This window comes from Monodelphis domestica, chromosome 3, assembly GCF_027887165.1.
Source record: "Monodelphis domestica isolate mMonDom1 chromosome 3, mMonDom1.pri, whole genome shotgun sequence".
Lineage (NCBI taxonomy): Eukaryota > Metazoa > Chordata > Mammalia > Didelphimorphia > Didelphidae > Monodelphis > Monodelphis domestica.
In genome coordinates, this window is record NC_077229.1 from 43317987 (window position 1) to 43336516 (window position 18530).

The window sequence follows — 18530 nt, forward strand, 5'->3', positions numbered from 1 at the left end:
CTCTCCCATCTAGCAAAAACTATTTGCAGTTTTTTGACTGAACTCCTCCCAAGAATTGTAATCTGTTTATGTCTGTGTCAGGAAGATGTAGGCTTTCCTATTTCCTTAGGCAAAGACAGAATCAGAGATATCATGGGGACTTCAATTTGTTCCTCAATTCAGGCTCTCCTTCTCTCTTCATCTGCTAATCTATTTCCACAGGATTCAAAAGAATTTCCCTTCTGATGCCCATTCACATGGATTATTGCTAAGTGCTCTAACTCCAGCAGATTCTTAAGCACCTGACACAATAGTTCTGTATGAACTAGCTCTTTCTCTTTCCTGGAAATAATTTCTCTTTCTTCCCAGATCTTCCCAAATATATGCACTACTCCCCATGAATATTTGGAGTCAGTAAAAATATTATCTTTCCATTCTCCTAGTAGCTTAAAGCCTGATTGAATGCAGATAGCTCACAGATTTGAGCTGCCCAGGTATTTGGGATGTGGCCTCTTTCTACTAAAGAAGCCTTTTATCCATCAATTATTGCACACACATTTATCCTTTTACCATCTAATACTCGTAAAGACCCATCTCTGAATAGCTTTACTTCTCTACATAAGGGGGACTCCTGAAAATTTTCTCTTATCTTAGTCTGATAAGATATTCCTACCAAAAACGTTGTAGGGTTCAAATTGGAATCTGATGTCAGAACTATGTCATCTTCTCTAACAAGTATTCTTGAGTTGATGAGCTACCAGTCACCCTGTTGATGTAAGATCATTTGAACATGGTGGGGAGCACTAACCATTAGGCTTCTCCCAAAAGTCAATTTCCTCCTCTCTTCTACCAGAATGGCCATGACTACTACAGCTTGATCTCTACTCCTCTGATTTGTTCTTTAAGATCAACGTTTCCACCTCTGGAAGACAGAGGGCAGCATATATACATTCTTCATTTCTGGGCTGTTTCCTACTGATAGGGAGGTACAGGTGTTCACAGATCAAATTTTCTGCAGTCCCAAAGTGAGGCCACATATTCTTCTCTGGGTTGAATGAAAACCCTGCCTGCTGCAAACAAAATTTTACAAAAGTCCTCCTATCAAAATTTGCATATCTGGGCTAACTATCCCAGGCTAGTAATCTGATCCCTACAGGACTATCTTGGGGGATCTCAGCTAATTCTCCTTTATTTCCCATACTGCCCTAGTCTTGGGAATTCTTGCCCCATTCTGACATTCAATGTTTGTCTGTCTTAGATTCAAGATTTCTATAACTGTCAAATTCCTGCTGGCAGAATCTTCCCCAGTTTTCATGCTTTTTCTTTGCATTTGTCCATCTAAAATATTCTAAAAACTGGTCAACCTGGCTTGCTCACTTTCAGGCCTGAGATGTTTTGCAGCCTTGAAAAAGAACCTAGTCATGTATCCTCCCTCAGACTTTTTTCAACCTGGCTTTAAATCAAGGTGTCTCAACCCGGCCAGAAAATCAGGATGTCTCAAACTTGCAAGACTTTCCCAAATCTCAAGGTGTCTTAATCCTGCAAAATTCCAGGGTGTCTCAACTTTGCAAATTCTCATCAGCTCCTTCTAAGAGATTCCACAATCTAGCCAGAGTTTTTCAATCCTGCAAATCTTTCATCAGGTCTAGGGACCTCCCTCCTGTTCCATCCCATTCCTCTGGATCTCTTGTACACACAACATACGATACTACCACACTTGCTTTGTCCTGCTTTTGGCCAGGCCCTTTGTGGGACACCAAAAATGCATACTCCACAACTTGCCCCATGCCTGTGATGGGTCTCACATGCTCACATCCTCACCCCATTTTTGTTAGGCCCTCAATAGTTACAAATTCTTTTTGTAGCTAAATCCAAATTCTCAACTCTTCACTGTCTTAGTACTTTTGCCTTGGAAACTCTCTTCAGGCTTGAAAGTGAGTGGGAAGCACCCAATTCTCCCTTCCAGGCTGGCAGCAGTAAAACTTCTGCTGAACATCTTAAAACATGCAATAAAAGGGGAACTGAGGCCCCTCATCATTTCATAATCCCGGACAAGCCCCCATCTGAGTGTGACAGTCACAAATGTGGAGTTGAGAGGCTAAAGAGCTAGAGTATAAGACAGCAGTTTATTCTTTCACAAAAGGAATATTCCCAGGGGCAACTAGGTGGCTCAGTGGATTTAGAGACAGGCCCAGAGATGAGAGGTCCTGGGTTCAAATTTGGCCTCAGACACTTCCTAGCTGTGTGACCCTGGACGAGTCTCTTAACCCCCATTGCCTAGCCTTTTCCACTCTTCTGCCTTAGAACCAATACCCAGTATTGATTCTAAGATGGAAAATAAGGATTTAAAAAAAGGGGAGGGGGAACATTCCCCACTTTGGATGCTTGAGGAATGTTAAAGTATTGAATTCAAAGACCCAATTTATAGGGTGTTCTAATAATAAAATTTTCCCCCACCTCACCTCCCTTCCTTTGTTCCCACCAGACACTAGTCATAACAGGAACCTTCTTTGACATCTTTAAAAGATAAAAGAGTTAATCTTCTATGACATCTTTAAAAAATAAGTAAGTTAACTACTCCACCCCTCAAGGAAGGAGGGCTGTTCAAAAAGGAAGGGAAAATACTAACTTCAATCTAGGTTCTTGAAAATATTGGGGTGGAACACTTCTTATGAGAAAGACACAGATTATATCCCACTCACTGGGAAATCTTTATATTGGAGAAATCCCTCTGCAAAATGGAAAGAAACAAGGGTGAAGGCACATCCCAGGTACTGTTAGCAACTGACAGCCAGTTAAAACACAGAGATGTTGATTCAGGGATGAATATCTCTGAGTCTCAATGGACCAAGTTGGATAATTTGTGGTCAGAGGTCTAGGACACAGAATTTCCAAGAGCAAATGTTTCCTAGAAGCAGATGTGTGTGAATTAAATATAAAGTGAACCCCCTTATTCCATATGAAAACCCCTTACCCCCACCTGTGTATTATGGCAGGACAGGACAAGAGAGTGATGTGACTAAAGTCCACATGGGTACCTGGATTCCTGACAGAAGGTCTTGTGTGATGAGTGACATGTTTGAAAGTCAGGACTCAGGACCTGGACCAAAGTTAAGCCTGGCCAATCAGAGATGAAGGAGAAGTGATGTCATTGGCCTTATAAGAAAGAGGATGAGAAATAGTTTACTCTTTTTTCCTCTGGATTCTCTCCCTGCTCTGGAGCACTGAACACACCATTTTAGCCATGGCTGAGAGCTGGAGTCAAAGAAACATGTGGAGGCTTTTTTTAAAAGTTAGGGTGGCCTGGTGATCTCTCTCTCTCTCTCTCTCTCTCTCTCTCTCTCTCTCTCTCTCTCTCTCTCTCTCTCTCTCTTTCCCCCCCTCCCTAGCTTTTACTAATAAATAATTAAAAATTAATATACAGTCTCCAAGGAATTTAAATTAGTTCTTGACTTTAGGAGGTAGATAGCTAAACCCAAGGCAATGGATCAAAAAGCAGGTTGTTGAAATGTACTTTAACATCCCTTCCTTTTCCCAATTCTTTTTTCCTTTCTGATTATAGTTAGGTTTATTACCTATTGTGACATTTTATTTAATCTCATCACCCACTCTCCCCAGGTTAAAACAAAGAACTCACAAGACTGAATTGGCTGAATTGACTATGAATCAGGTTTACCTAGCTCCTAGACAATAACTACACTGCCTTAGATGAATGAATTTGAAAGAAAACACTTAACTCTAAAGTAATTCTTAGATAGGATTAGCTAAAGAAAACTATGGTAGCCTCTGGCTAGATCCTGTGTCCCAAGTGTTTGTAAACTTACTTCACCAGTTGGTCAGTCCATTGTCCTTCTTCCTGGACCCCATAAATGTATATAAGCCCCTGGAGTTCAGTGGAATTATAGTAGAAAGGCCTGAATTCCTATATATTAGAATTCCTGAGTCAGGTCTTGGACCTCAAGGGCAAATCCAATCTACAGATTTTTGCATTTCCTCAGTTCTTAGAAATCCCCAAGAATATCTTTCTTTTAAACAGAATTGGGCTAATAAATGAAGGGGACAAGGGTTCTTTTTCTGTGTACATGTTCCCTATGTCAACAGGATGGGAAGGGTGGTTAGTTTGATGAAGCACCTCTTAATTAGCCATTTACCAATTAGAGATATCTTGAGATATTCAAAAGAGAGGTTGACTAGTGAGCTCCCTAACCAAGCATCAGGGGTTCTGGACACTGAGAGAGAGCCATTGACTTATATCACTTTTTTGGTTATGATGTTGGCCAAGCCTTGATATAACCAATAAACTGATATTCTTACCTCCAAATCAGTCTCTAATGATCATTGTAATAGCTGTGTATCTTTTCCTGAGACTGTACTCCTCCCTGAGCAATGGCTCTGTGTGATATTTTTGATGATAGCTCTTCTGGCCCCAATTAAAGACTTATTATTATAACTCCTCTGGTAGTTCTGATTATTTTTCAGATTGACAGTTGTTTCTTACAATATCTTGATCTTTATGGAAAAGTACCTATATGTCAGATTTAAAATACAACTGAATGTTTAAATTAAGGACTTCTATGTTAGTTCCTTGTGTAAGGGGGGAAAGGGGTTATTTTTTAAAGGGTTGGACTTGATTATTTAAGAGTGTGGTTGCCAGGAATTCAATGAATTCCAGTGAGATTTTATTTACAATTTATTTAGAAAAAGTAGAAAGAGTGAAGAAATCAGAGAGAGGATAAGGTAAGATTCTAGCCTGAGCACTAAGTAATTTACTCCTGGACCCTCTGGGCAAGGAGATTTAGTTTCAGCCAGCCTCAGCAAAGCAAAGGAACCAGGAAGTGTCTCTCAAGAGTAGGTCTCTCCAGAGGACAGTTTTTTTTTTTTTCAGAAAAATCCAGCAGTTAAGAGTTAGCCTTTCACTCACCAGGTGTCAGTCCAGTCAGCAGATTCTTCTGCCCCTCTTTACCAGCCTCTCAAAAGCATGAGAAATTCAGTTCTCACAGGAAGTAACAGCTCCTTTTAAAGACATTTACTCTTGCGTCACTTCCTGTGTCTTCCCCTAATTCTATGTCTACCAATCACAGTTGAAGTTCTAGGACTGCCCAGGAGGCAGTTAGTCGATTCTGATTTGTTATCCACTATCACACACATGGGGCACAGACCTCCTACTTCATAATTAAATGGGATGTTTGCACTTTTGGTTATTAGATCTAAAAATTGGCAGATCTCCATATTTAACTTTCTTTAAATAGGGTATTTACACTTATGGGGATTAAATCTAAAAATAGTCAGGGGTTACAATTTAATCTTCACAATCAGTGGAGAGTTAAGTATTTTCATTGTTATAATCAGGGGAGAATTAAATTTAATCTTCACATTTCTAAAATTGATAATGTTATTTTAGTTTGTGACTGGATTCCTCACCTTGGAATGTGGATAATTTTGCCAAATAGTTACAACTACTTAAATCAACAGCTCTTCAATTGGTGTAGGGAGTGATTAAGTTTTAAAAATGATTATGACCCTCCAAAGTTGATAAGAGATTTTGTTCAAACTGTTTTTTTTTATTCCTTGTCAAATTTATTAGGGTCTATACAAATAACTGTCTTTTAGGACTGTGACTCTTTAGATGGTCCAATGATTAAAAAAATTATTTTTTAATCCAGGACCAAGGGGAGAATTATCAAAAGTGGATTTTTGGGAGACTATAACTCACTCCAGTTTGTGCTATATTTGCTATTACCACAAAAATATATCAAGAGTCTCCTTTAGGACCTACCTTCCCCTAATCGCTTTACTGTGACAAAAGAAAACTCATAGGACTTTGATCAATTTTAAGAATTCACCCACTTTTCTTTATCCTAGCTACAAGATACATAGTAGGAATATCTCAAATGTTAACTGACTAACTTGATTGACAAAGAAAATGCCATTTTCTTACTTCTAGTGTAAGTAGCTATACTAAAGACCTTTGTTATATTTTAATTATCTTTTGTTGTTGTTAAAAAAGTACCTCTTTCAGGATATGTCCTACTGGATCTTATCCAAAACAGTTCATTCCGGGTTATGTAACTCAGGAGAGATTATATAGATATCTGTGAAATTATGAAACACTCATGCCCATTACCCAATGAAGGAATGATCAATAAAACAAATTAATGAACTGCAGTATACATGACTGTCTATAACCAGGGCTGGCTTATATAATGATTAAAATTCTCTAGAGACTGTATATTAATTTATAATTATTTCTTCGTAAAAATGTGTGTGTGTCTGTGTGTGTGTGTGTGAGAGAGAGAGAGAGAGAGAGAGAGAGAGAGAGAGAGAGAGAACCTGGCCATCCTAACTCAAAAAAAACTTACATGCATTCCTGGCCTTGTGATCAGCCAGTGAGATAAGGCCAGTACCAGCCAAGCTTTAAATACTACAGAGAGGAGAGAGAGAGAGCCCCTGGCCCCACCCTTCCTTCTGGGAGTCCCTGATTGGACGGGCTCAGTCTGGGTCACCAGTCCTGACTTCCAGACATGGGGACTTCAACTAGCCCTTTCCCTAAATCAGAACTCCAGGTAGCATTTTAGTCATATGACTCAATAGTATCCTGCCTAAGGAAGTGAGTCTGCTGGAATAAGAGGGTATACTTTATATTAAATTATAATTACTTCTATTAAATTCACATAATCCCCCCTATGATTCTCTGGGAGAATAAATATGCTATTCTCTCCAACGAATCATCCCATATATATAATGTCTATAAATTTCAGATTTTCTCACCAGTTGTTTAAGGGCACAAAGATATTATACATTTCATGGAAACTGTAACTACAATTTGGGTTTCTTAACATATTAAAAAATAATTGGCAGGTACATTGACAAGGAGCTACTAGGGTGCATTCCCCTTTTTGACACAAAAATTTTACAATCAGGATAAAATTATGGCACATAGGTAGAACAAAAATGGATGGAGGGCTCAGCCCCCACACTGTTTGGTTCATTATATCCAAAGGCTCACTTAGAGTCTCAGGACATTAGTGTCTGATTTCTGGGTAGATCCTCTATTGTAGTCAATTTTTTAGTCCATTTGGAATCATGATGATCTTTATAGCATCTTCTCCAGGAAATCTGTTTTCCTGGTCCAGGTTATCAGAGATATCTTTTCCTAAAATTGTTTTAAAAGATCTTAGTCTATGGACTTCTTTTAGGATATCTTAATACTTATTAATGAATAATTAGCAAAAACCCTCAAAATTCTAGTAAAATGGGGAGAGGTTCAAGAACTTCTTGCATCCTCACTTTTTTTATGTTTCTAAGATAACATAATTCAAATACTTAAGCTTGAGATAACAACATATAATGTTGTTTGGCTTATAAAACACCAGATTCCATTAAATCTGTATCATTCTTTTTTTTCTTGTTTCATTCACTAAAACATCTTTTTAAAATGTTGATATCTTTTGTTTCTACCTAGATCTTATATTCTTCCCCTTTCCAAGAACCAAGTCAAGATTCTATCAGCACCTCTTCACTTTGGAAATTGCTTGTCTGTTTGTGCACATTCTATAGTTTGGTCTCTTTCCAAGGTCTACTGAGTAAAGTTTCATCCCTAAAAAAACTGGAATTAGTTGTTGGGTTAGTTATAAAAATCAATACTATGTTTTTATTGGATACTTTCCTTTTAATTCTGTTAAGATTTAACAAGCACTTTTCTTACTCCTGCAAGCAACAAAAATTCCCAAGATGAGGGAGTTAAAGATTGTTTTCTGCCCTAAAAATATGAACCATCAGCTACAGTTGGCAATGAGACTATTACCCTAATAATGAAACATTAGCAACTGACCTCTGGCCAGAATATGTCTTTTTTCCTCCTTAAGAGATCTCAAATAGTTTGTTTTATAATTATTTAGCCCTCTGTCCCTTTTTCTGCTCCAATTTCTTCCTTCTGGTAAACTGGGTGTTGGAATAGTCAAATTGAAGTTGTACCTATGTAGGAGGAAGGGAAAGGAAGGAGAAGAAAGGAAGTACTTTAGGGTTGGTTTGATGATATCTCTAACTTACCTTTCCCTCAGTCATCTGCAGGGAGGCATTTTCCCAATTTCGTGTTGAATTAATTTTTGACATTCATTTTCTTACGTTTTGAGTTACAAATTCTTTCCCTCCCTCCCCTCTTTCCTTCCTCTCTGAGACATAAGCAATTTTATAAAGGTTATACATATGCTCTCATATAATACACATTTCCATATTCATCATATTGTGGAAGAAGACACATAATACTAAAAAAAAAACCTCTTGAAGAAATAGTAGAAAATGGTCTGCTTCGATCTGCATTCATATTCCATTAGTTCTTTTTCTGGAGGTGAATAGCAATTTTCATCATGAATCCTTTGGAATTGTTTTGGATCTGCTGATGACAGCTAAGTCATTCACAGTTGATCATTGTACAATATTGCTGTTGAAGTAGAAACATTCTTTAAAAACAAACATCTTTACCTTTTGTCTTAGAATCAATTCTGTGTATTGGTTCTTCAGCAGATCAAGAAGGACTAGGCAATGGTGGTTAAGTGACTTGACCAGGATCACCCAGCTAGGAAGTATCTGAGGCCAAATTTGAATCCAAGACCTCCTGTCTCCTCTCTATCTACTAAACCACCCAGCTGCTCCCCAAAGTAGAAACATTCTTAAAATGCTGGATCTAAAGCAAGGGATCTTAACCTCTCTTGTATTATGGACCCTTTTGGTTTTGTATACAAACCCTTTTGTTTGGATCTCTTTAAATAGACCCCTTCTTTGAATAATGTTTGGAACATAATAATAAATATTAAAGTAATATTTTTTACAATATAGTATAATTAATGTAACATTATATATTTATATGAATATTATGTCATAATTAATAATAATTGTTTTTAAATGTTTAAGATTACAAAAGAATATTGCAATACAATGATCAACATTAAAAAACAAAACAGTGAACCTGACCTTGCTTTAAAGGAATCAAAGACTCACAAAATTATAGTGAGAAAGGATCAAACAGGTCAATTCCCTCATTTTACAAGTGAGGAAAATTAACCTCATGGAGATAAAGGGAATTGCTCCAGCTCAGTTATTAAATGGCAGGGGAAGGTTTTGAAACCATTTGCTCTAAGGGCTCTTTCCTCTACCTCTTGCCACCATTCCAAAGGCTTGTGCTCCAAGTCCTACAAACAGCAATTGAAGAAGCTAAATACTACTGCTCAATTACCCAGAATCCACAACCAATCCTGCCTAGCCACTAAATACTCCTATTTCCTAAACAGAGTCAGAGAATTAGAGATGGAGAGAGAGTGAGAGACAGAGATCAGAGACAGAGAAATGGGGAGACAAAGAAAGAGAAAGAAAGACAAGAGAGAAAAACCAGCTTTTATGGTTTCAAAATATTTCTCAGGAATATTAGTTATTCATCTTCTGCCCTGTTCCTCGGTTCAGCCTTTGGCTTCCTGACATCTAGGCAGCAAAGGATGAGAAAATTGAATTCTCCATGTTGAAGGAAATCCCATATCAGATACATAGGAAAGGAGAGGAAAGCATTTTTGTCTAAGAATGCAGCAGATGCCTTTTTCTTTGTCTTTATGGCCAAGTCAGGATTTCTGGAGGTAATTATTTAGTAGCTGGCTATATCAGCTTATTCACTCTCCCAGACAGGCTTTTCTGTGTTGTGCAGCTCATTAGCTCCTCCACCAGGAAAAGACAGAAGAACCAGAGGAGGGGAAAATCAGCTGCTGGACAAGAAATCAGATAGTGCAATCAGTCAGGAGGTTGACATCACTGGGCTTCCACCGGGAATCCAACACTAGAAAGACAGTGCTGTAGATTGAAACCCTTAACTACAATGAATTTTTACATAATCAGCAGATTTCATTGATGCTTATTAACTCTCATGGTAAAGTCATTGAAGCCTGAGCATAAGTCAAATGCAGAAAAAGAGTAGGGTGAATGGAGTTCCCTTTATTACCAAGGGGGCATTATTTTCATCTTCTCTGTCCTCATAAACTAGATAAATGACTTGGTTTAGAGAAAAGGAATATATTTTTTTAAGCCACTTAATTAGGGGCAGCTAGTTGGCTCAGTGGATTAAGATCTAGGCTCAGAGATTAGAAGTCCTGGGTTCAACATGTAATACCCAATGAAATTGTGCGTCAGTGGCAGGAAGGGTGGATGGAGGGGAGGAAGGGAAATAATGTAATTATTGTAACCAAGGAATAATGTTCTAAATTGACTAAATTGATTATAAATTAATTTTTAAAAAAAAGTCCTGGGTTCAAATCCAGCCTCAGATGCTTCATAGCTATGTGACTCTAGGGAAGTTACTTAACCCTGATTGTCTAGCCCCTGCTGCTCTTCTCTCTTAGAACTGATACTAGGAGGGCAGCTAGGTGGCTCAGTGGATTGAGAGCCAGGTGGTCCTGGGTTCAAATCTGACCTCAGACACTTCCTAGCTGTGTGACCCTGAGCAAGTCAGCTCACTCCCATTGTCTAGCCCTTATTCCTCTTCTGCCTTGGACCCAATACACAGTATTGACTCCAAGAGGGAAAGTCAGGGTTAAAAAAAAAAAAAGAACTGATACTAGGGCAGAAGGTATGAGTTGTTTGTTTGTTTTTTAAAATAAAAATTCTAAATGGTCCAGTGATGTAAAAATTGAGGCCAAAGCAACTATTCAAAGGAGGTCTGGGGAGTTATCTTGCTCAGATTAGAAATGTTCTCAACTTTTTAATTTCCCTGAAAGGTACAGTCACAACGAAAGAAATTAACTGGAATCTCCTCGACTCAGTCAAATGGAGGCTTAGAAACAAAGTCTAGAATAGAAATGTTAAATGTTAATAAATAATAATGGCTACTAGCAATTTAAGGTTTGTAAAAAGCCCTAAAAATATTTTATTCTCTTCTCACAACAGCTTTGGGACACAGGTATTGATTATGACTTCCATTTTACAGATGAAATAACTGAGGTAAAGTTATTTTTCCAGGGTCCCATAGCTGGAAAGGTCTAAGGCCAAATCTGAACTCAGAATTCCCTGACTTCAGATCCAGGACTTTATCTATTGTGCCACCTAATGTATTTGTTTGAAAACATTTTTATTTAACTTGAAGTGTAGCTAGATTAGATCTTTGACCTGAAAAGATCCCTTGAATGTGCTGTTTTACTGACCACTAAAAATGTTACCCATTTAAAAGACTGAAATATTGCCGGACTGAAATCCTAAATAGTCACACAAATTCTGATAATTTCCCTAATTCATTACCAGTCCTGAACCTCTGGGCAAGAGCCTAGTTGAATGGATGAAGATGTTACGGTACCAGACCATGTAGCATTTGGACAAAAACTCAAGGTGAATTGACACTTTAAAGGTCTGTAACTCTCCTTTGGCTTTGGAGATGGTCAGCTATTACCTAACTCAATTGGCTCTTCCTTAAAGAATCTGCAGGAAAAATGACATTAGTGAAAACTCCTAACCATCTACTTGAATATAAATATAAAAATATATAAGGCAAAGGGGAAAACATACAATGGAAGCTAAGCACAGAGTTCTGTAACACAATGAGCAATTCACTGAAAGAACACACAATGTGTGTGAAGTTACATAATCCTCAAGTCAGCCTACCCACTTTTAACAAAAAGAGGCTGTTCCCCATATGATAGTATGTCCAGAAAAGTAGCTTTTGTTGTAGAGAAGTAATCAGTGTAGAAATTTGTGAATTTGGACCTGGGCACCATCTTTGGGAAGCTAGATTTTATCTTCTCAAAGACACTCCATTTCCTTGGGTTTGCAAGTGCTACATGCAGGTTCCCAAGACCAGGGATTTCTCCTGCCTCTCATCTGCCTCTTTATAAGAGGCCAGTCAAAGAAATATAGGTTTGGGGTTTTTTGGATGGACAATAGATATGTCACATTAGAAAAGCTGTATCCTGGAATGAGAGTGAGCGGTGGCGCCGAGATGTTGGAAGGTCTAGGGGATGAGTTAAATTTACCTCTCTGAGAGTCATTAAAAAGAGTCCATGATGATGGACTCCAAACCTAACCCTAAAACAAGGCAAAGCATCAAAGTCGAAATTTGACATGGTGAGACGGGTGTTGTTAAACTGAGGAAATAAGACCTGTTTTTAGAACCAGTTGATTATTTACACAGTACTATTAAGTAGGAGCTAACAATGAATGCCTTTCAGAGGTTTGGGAACACAAAGAATGTTAAGGCCAGTTTGGGAAAGGCTGCATTTGTGCACTATTTGAATATTTGCAAATCAAAGTATTTAGTAGATTCTTCACTTGTCTTAGAAGAACAGTTGGAAAATATCGTTTTGGCTAGATATAGGTATAGATATAGAAGTAGATAGATACAGATAGAGATATATACATAATTGTATCTCTGTGCATGTCACATAAACATATGCATGTATCTGTTTGTGTGTGCATATATATATATATTTACTTATATATATATATATATATATATATATACATATACACTTTCACTTCACTGATATGAAAAACTTCTTGGTGTATACATTCCTTCCATCACTTAAAGTTTTCGTACTTGTGGTTCAGTCACTTCCAACTTTCATGACTCCATTTAGGATTTTCTTGGCAAAACTACAGGGATAGTTTTCCATTTCCTTCTCCAGCTCATTTTGTAGATGATTAGAAACTAAGGCAGAATTAAGTGACAGCTAGTAAGTGTTTGAGGTCAAATTTGAACTCAGGCTCTGTCTACTGTACCACCTGTCAACATGGAAATCTAGAGATCCCCAGTTTATTTAGTTTGAGTGTAGAAACCCCAGGTTTTGACCTTGTCACAGGAGAGGTTTCCCCCTGAGGGAAGGTCCCTCTTCATCAGACAATAGACATCCACTTCAGCTTTGGCACAGTAGATAGGGGATTAGTCTCACAAGCTAAAGGTCCTTCATGGGAAGGAGGGTGTGATATACTGGGAGAAGCTTCTGGAGACAAAAGAGCTACTTGATTTTGGATGGGATTTACCTCCCCACCTGAAGTGGGTGTCTATTGTCTGGTGAAGAGGGACCTTCCCTCAGGGGAAGACCTCTCCTGTGACAAGGTCAAAAACCTGGGGTTTCTACACTCAAACTAAATAAACTGGGGATCTCTAGATTTCCATGTTGACACACCTAATTGCCTAAAGCTTACAGAGCCCTTTAAGGTTTACAAAACATTTTCCATGTATTACCCTGGGCCGTAGATACCTTTATATCTCCATTTTACAAATAAGGAAACTGAGACAGGCAGCAATGAAATGACTTGCCCAGGATCACAGTGTCTGAGTTCAAATTTGTTCATGTCTTCCTGACTCCAGTGCTCTATCCACCTTACCACCTTCATATTTATATAACATATTACATCAAATTACTCAATAAGCATTTTATCAAGCATCAACTAGCTGTGCTAAGGAAGACATTTAGGAACTCAAAAGATCTTGTCATTAAGCCAAATCTAATCCAATTAATTTTGAGAGATATGTCAAGTCTTATGAATGAATTTTTAAAAAAACCTTTTTCTTCTATCCTGGTATCAATCCTAAGACTGAAGAGCATCAAGGACCAGGCAATCAGGAAAATGTGACTTGTTTAAGGTCACACAACTAGGAAGTATCTGATGCCTGATTTGAACCCAGTTCCTGGATTCCAAGCCTGGCTCTAACCATGGAATCTCTTAGGTGCACCACAATCAGTCTTTTTTTTTTAACCTTTACCTTCCAACTTGGAATCAACACTGTGTATTGGTTCCAAGGCAGAAGAGCAAAAGAGTGGTAAGGGCTGGGCAATGGGGGTCAAGTGACTTGCCCAGGGTCACACAGCTGGGAAGTGTCTGAGGTCACATTTGAACCTAGGACCTCTCATCTCTAGGCTTGGATCTCCATCCACTGAGCTACCCAACTGCCCCCACACAATCAGTCTTCTTAACTTCTGGTCCAACACTATCTCACTGTGTCAACGGGCTGCACTTTTATAAACTATAAAAGGCAATATAAATATTTAGCTATTCTCAGGTAAAACCCCTTGAGGGCAGGAGTTGTTTGCTTCTTTTGTCTTTGTATCCTCAGAGTTTACCAGTTTCTTCTCCATAAGAAATACTCAATACATGTTTTTTAATTGAATTTAACAAGAGTCATGAGAGTCCTACCATCCTCTCCACCCTGGGTAGTCTCTATTTGTAGCCCTAGGATATCAGACATTACTTTTTAAAAAGAACTGTCCCCTAAAGCCAGCTAGGAAGAACATCAATGGTGTGCTTAAGCTGTATTCAGGAAGCCCTGAGTTCAAATTCAACTACAAATACTTCCTAGCTGTGTGTTCCTATTTCTATTACCATCCCTTCAATCTTCCATGTTTGTAAGCCTGGTTTACTGGCTCCAGAGCAACTAGGAGACAGCATAGTGCGTAGAGCTCCAGATCCAGAGTCAGAGAGACCTGAGTTCAGATCTATTCTCAGACACTTACTAGCTGTAGTGAAACACAACATAGTATGTCCTAGTAAGTCTTAGTCCTAGTGTTCTTGGGCAAATCATTTTATTTCTCTTTGCCTCAGTCTCCTCAACAGTAAAATGGAGACAATAACTACACCTACCTCCCACAGTTGTTGGGAGGATCAAATGAGATGATCATAAACTGCTTAGCTCAGTGCCTGGCACATAGTAGGTGCTTAATAAATGCCTATTTTCTTCCCTCCTCCCCCTCCCAGAATCCCTCCCTTCCTTCAGATTCCATTCATCCTTCCTTCTCCTGATCCTCCGAATTGCTTGTGCCCTTATTTCCTAATTACCCTGTAATGAGTTTGTACCTGCTTCATCAAAAAGGTTCTGGGTTTAGAGACGGAAAGCACCTTAGAGATCATTTACATCATTTACACCTTTTTTGTGTCCTGCCAATCTAATAAAATTTATGGACCTCCTCTTAGAATCAGATTTTTAAATGCATAAAATATGTAAGATTACTAAGATAAGCAGCTAGTTTCTAAAATATATATTTATTATATTTATATTGTTATTATATATTATATTTATATACTTACATAATGTAGTATTTTATATTTATTTATATTTAATACTTTATTAAATATATTTTAATAAACATTTTATAATATGTTATAATAAAAATAAATATATTTAAAATAAAAAATATTTTTTAAAACCCTTACCTTCTACCTTGGGATTGATACTAATTGTTAGTTCCAAGACAGAAGAGAAGTAAAGGCTGGGCAATGGGGGTTAAATGACTTGCCCAGAGTCATACAGCTAGGGAATGTCTGAGGTTCTATTTGCACCCAAGATCTCCGGTCTCTCAAGCTATCTAGCTGTACACTCCCATCCCACTCCCAATGTCTTTAAAAACGTTTTTTTAATTTAATTTTTTTTAATTTTTATATTTAAAAAATTTTTTAAAATGTTAATTAAAAAAAAATCCAAACCCATAGGATAAGGATCCCTAGTTCTTGGTCCAGTTTAGAGTTAGAGCAATCTGCCCTCACTTGACAAATAAGGAAAACAGCCCTCAAAATTAAATAATGTTCCCAAGGTCATAAGAAACCTAAGGAGCAGAGTGGAGATTTGTACCCCAATCCTCAGACTCAAAATCCATTTTAATATACAATGGAATATGTTAAGATCCTGGTGGATTGTGAACTCCGGTTTGTTTTTGTCCACCTTCATAGGTCTGAGATTTGATACTTAGAGTTAATGAATAGTTCCTATTGAATAAAAGCATTTTAGAAGCTTTAGTCTATGTATAGCTTTCAAGGGCTGTTTCACAAAGGGGAATTTTGCATTTTCAAATGATCACATGCTCGAGGCATCACATGTATGTGAGTGGCTAAGTTAGCTCATTTGAGTTGTGCACTGTACTAATTAATCAGGCCAAGGTCATGCGTGCCTTTGGTCTGGGCGCCAGCTTCTTGCTTCACTCTGTTCCATGACTATCCCCTTCACCCGGAGTCCCTGAGTCGGCCCTTTTAAAAATGCACGTTCTCAGTCCCGCGGGCGGGGATGAGGTGAGAGTGCAAACCCCGCACTAAGCCAGCACCAGAACAACTCCAAAGCCATGTGCTTTTGTTGCCAGGTTAGCTTCACAGAAAGGTGTTTTCCTTAGGACGAGAGAGATCCTCTAGTATTGGGGGGTTTGGTTTGGTTTGGTTGGCCGGGTTGGGAGAAGCCCCAGGCAGATCATGCTAATGATTGTAGCTGTCACCAGTCCTGCACCGACTGGACTCAGAAGGGTGACTGCATTCTCCAAGTGGTACATATTCAGACACTGGCTTTCCATCATTCTCCGGCCATGAAATCACCAGCTGCTTGCAAAGTTCCCAGAAGACGGAAGGGGGAAAGAAAAGTGGAAAAACAAAAGGCGAGTTGCTTTAAATTTCTGGCTCTGCCCAGCGTGGACATTTCCAGTACCAGATAAAGAATTCTTTATTCTGTGTGTTTCAGCTGGCATCTAGCTTTCGCCTGGTGAATAATGTCACCACATCATTATTCAGTCCCACAAGGTAAAATCAATCAAGGATCTAAGCAGACCAGCAGCAGTGGGGAGGGAGAAGGAAGGCTAATTTAAGTTTTTCAAATACTGTAGCTGTGCTTCTTACTATTGTAGCATAGCACTCCGCCCACAACCCGATGGAGAAGCTGTTACTTTATAAGTAAGGTGTATAAATAATGCTACCCTAGCACAGCCTTCCCCCTCCCTCAACTTTTTTTTTTTATTACTTTCAATCCTTTGGGATTCCCAGAGTGTCTACAAATAGATTAGCCTCTAAGAATTCTGAGTAACCATGGTTAAAACCATCAACTTAATTAGCTGCTCTCCTATTTTTGAGATTATGTCTGCTCTTCCTTAATGAGGATTGGCACATGGAACAATTTGGAAAGGCCAATTTCCAGTTTGTGTGTGAAATATTTTAATTTGATTTGAGTCAATTCCCATGATTTTGAAAGTGAATGAGTGAATCATGACTATGTGTGGCCTCTCTATATAAAATATACATGTATACAAATAAATATGTATATGTGTACATATGTGTATTTCTTGACTAAAGTCCATTTAAAAAGAAATTATTAGGGGAGGACAAATAAATATGTATATGTGTACATATGTGTATTTCTTGACTGAAATCCACTTAAAAAGAAATTATTAGGGGAGGACAAATAAATATGTATATGTGTACATATGTGTATTTCTTGACTGAAATCCACTTAAAAAGAAATTATTAGGGGAGGACAAATAAATATATGTATATGTGTACATATGTGTATTTCTTGACTGAAATCCACTTAAAAAGAAATTATTAGGGGAGGACAAATAAATATATGTATATGTGTGCGTGCATATGTGTATTTCTTGACTAAAGTCCACTTAAAAAGAAATTATTAGGGGAGGACAAATAAATATGTATATGTGTACATATGTGTATTTCTTGACTAAAGTCCATTTAAAAAGAAATTATTAGGGGAGGAAGGGCAAGTAGGTGGCTAGATCACCAGCCTGTAGTTGGTTTATATCTGGCCTCAGACACTTCCTAGTTGTGTGTTACTGGGCAAGTCATTTATCCTTTCCTTTGCCCTTTTTTTTTAAACCATGTCACATTTTTGTTTGAAAGGCACAGCTAGTACCATGTCTCCATTCCTCTTTCATATTAGGTTAATGAATACCAGAAGCCTACAAATTTATCTAAACAAGAAATTGGGAGGGGAAAGCAGGCTTTTTTTTTTTAATTTAAATTTTCTTTTTTTTCTTTTCTTATTTCTTCTTTTAAAAGATAGGCTAGCAGACTGAAAGAAAACCAAATGCAGTTGTTACTAAGATAAAAAGTAAATTGTGGCAAAGCTATGAAAAGCTGGAAATATTATGCTAAATATCCTTTGGTCATGGGTACATGGGTACCCATGGGTAATGGAATTTCTGGTTTACATCACTCCAGAGATGAGAAGAACTGATAGGGCAATAGTAAGGTGGAGGGGTTTGCTAAGGCAGGACAGCAGATACCGGGACTTCTCAGCCTTCTGCTTTTTGCTGGATATTTTTTTACTTCCAAAATGCTGATCATCCACAAATAAAGAATCCAAGCATCTGGATGGCAGGATTTCTGCTGAAGGTATTCTTATACATTGTGCCCACCACCCTAACCCCACCACCATGCTCCTAGCCTAGCCTCTTACTGGTGAGAAACATTAATATTTATTGTTGAGCTGAAATCACTTTTGGAACTAAACAAAACAAAAGCCACCCATATTTGTATTTCAATGGAACTGTGATCTCATAGTAATGGAAAGGATGTCATTTCACCCTGGAATGCTTTGGTTCATGTTCTTCTCATTTAGATTCTAAGCAGAGGGTCCACCTCAATGGCTGCTAACTCTGAAAGAGTAGGAAGTGCTGGATAGATGTCTTCCTACAGGATAAGCACAGCTTTTTTAATCTGCTGTTTCCTTCCTTCATCATAAAGTCCAGGGAAACAGGGTTAAGTGACTTGCCCCGGGTCACACAGCTAGGAAGTTTGCTAAGGTCATCTTTGATTGGTGC